This window comes from Aplysia californica, unplaced genomic scaffold (assembly GCF_000002075.1).
Source record: "Aplysia californica isolate F4 #8 unplaced genomic scaffold, AplCal3.0 scaffold00381, whole genome shotgun sequence".
In the NCBI taxonomy this organism is placed as follows: domain Eukaryota; kingdom Metazoa; phylum Mollusca; class Gastropoda; order Aplysiida; family Aplysiidae; genus Aplysia; species Aplysia californica.
In genome coordinates this window covers 6,577-8,512 of record NW_004797651.1, presented here as the reverse complement: position 1 = coordinate 8,512, position 1,936 = coordinate 6,577, and the positions used below count along the sequence as shown (strand labels likewise).

The window sequence follows — 1,936 nt, the reverse complement described above, 5'->3', positions numbered from 1 at the left end:
ATTATTATTATTATTATTATTATTATTATTATTATTATTATTATTATTATTATATTGTTAGTGGTGTCGAAGATTATAGGTGTTAGTCGAGAGTAACATACACAAAGGGTAGAATCAATGACAAGGACGATAGATAGATATCTGATAGGAAAGAGGGAACAAACCACATCAGAGCACCAGCCAACCATACACAAGCGATAGTAGGAGAGCTGGTCCAATGCTTGGTACATGTTTTGAATACTAAAGTATAATATTAAGAAAATATTCGGGACCTGAAAATCTTTTCTCTATATGCGTGTTTGCTTTGTGTGGGTCGGCTATGTACGTGATAGAATGTATTTTATTTAGTGTTTAATGCCATATGCCCACATCACGGAAAGAACACACGTTTTACAAGAGAAAGTTCCATGGAGTTGCATAAAGTACAGTTATGATACACTTTATACTATGCTCGCATTTAAGCACAAGAGGACTATCCCGATAAACGCTGTTTTGAGAAAATCCAAGTTAAAGTTTTTGGATGCTTATTAAGTCTCATTAAAAGACAAGTAGAGTTTTCTCTATAACCAAACAAATATACGCACCGAAGAAACCAAACTTCTCCTATAGGTAGGGCAAAGCCCACTTTTGGTGTTGGTCAAGATTTCTGAAAACCCTCGAAATCTGGGTTAGCCCGCTTGTCCTTAAAAACGACCATATCAGTAACACTCCCAGTTTTATTTTTTAACAAGTGTCGGACAAATATGTGAGGCAGCGTAGTGGAATCAGGCTCTCGCCAAAATAATCAAAGTGAGGAAACCTGCATTTTTACGCAGGTTTGTAAATTTTTATCAAATTTTTGTTTATTGGCTCAGCACCTTTCATACACATTAAAGAACTCATTTCTGTGAGGATTTTTCTGAAAAACTTTCCATAAAGGCACAACAATTGTAATTTTTTAGTTACCACGGACTCTTAAGTTTAGGAAATAACTAATCTTTGGCGGCCATTTTCTCACTAATTTTACTTCTGAAAACAGGTGACCCCCACCTCCTTCTTTCGCAAGTATCTCAACTTTTATTCAAGATAAATGGATATTTTTTTCATTCAAATAAAGACAAGTGAACACGTTTTAAGATGATAGGCCTACCAATAACTCAACATGCCGAAAATTTGACGAGAGCCTGATTCCACCACGCTGCCTCACATATACTGGGGATCAGGGGGACAGACAGTGTTAAGGAGAACAAGACAGAGCCCAGTCAGAGATGAAGTTGGAAGAAGGCAGTGGCGATGGATTGGTCATTCTCCCCGGTTGTAAATGGGATGATTCAACAATGTCAAGCTCATCACCGTGCCTGAAGTACAACAGGGAACTGCTGCTTTTTCTTTCCTAATCCTTACTATCGTCATTTTCCTCAACTTCTTTTGTATGTTTGTCACACTCTAGTGACCCGTTATTTCCGGGGTGCCTTGATAGTCGAAGCAGACTGTGCTGTTGAAGCTAGAGAGGTGAGCAGAGTAAGTCTGATTCACTGTAGTAAAGACTTCTCTGTTGACATCCACCCCTCGGCGCTCATGACCTTATGAGGTTGCAAGCGCCGTAAAACTTCTACCAAAAAATTATTTTTAAAAAAAATCTCCCCTGAAGCGAGGCAGCTGCACAACAAAGAAAATGTTGGCTTGGAATCTACAGGGTAATGGATCAAGAGGAAGGCCGCGTGGAACCTAGAGAAGAGTCACAGACAATGATATTCAAAAAAGTGGGAAGACAATGAATAATATCAAGAAGCTAGCCCGGGGTAGAGAAAGGTGGAAAGTGTTTGTTCGTGGCCTTTATATTGACGTGGTGGTGATGATGAGGTTGTTGGTAGGAGAATAAATGGTAGGGTTTGCCTGTAAACTGGTTAATGGTGAAATGGGTGGATGGGTGTGTCGTTTCTCCCCCCCCCCCCCC

At 39.6% G+C, this 1,936-nt stretch overlaps 1 protein-coding gene across 1 annotated transcript in view; it reads right to left on the bottom strand.

The window, feature by feature from the left end:
* The window catches only part of LOC106012463, a gene marked incomplete at its 5' end in the record, with an annotated part of 9,034 nt that overhangs the window by 6,142 nt on the left and 956 nt on the right, over window positions 1-1,936 (bottom strand).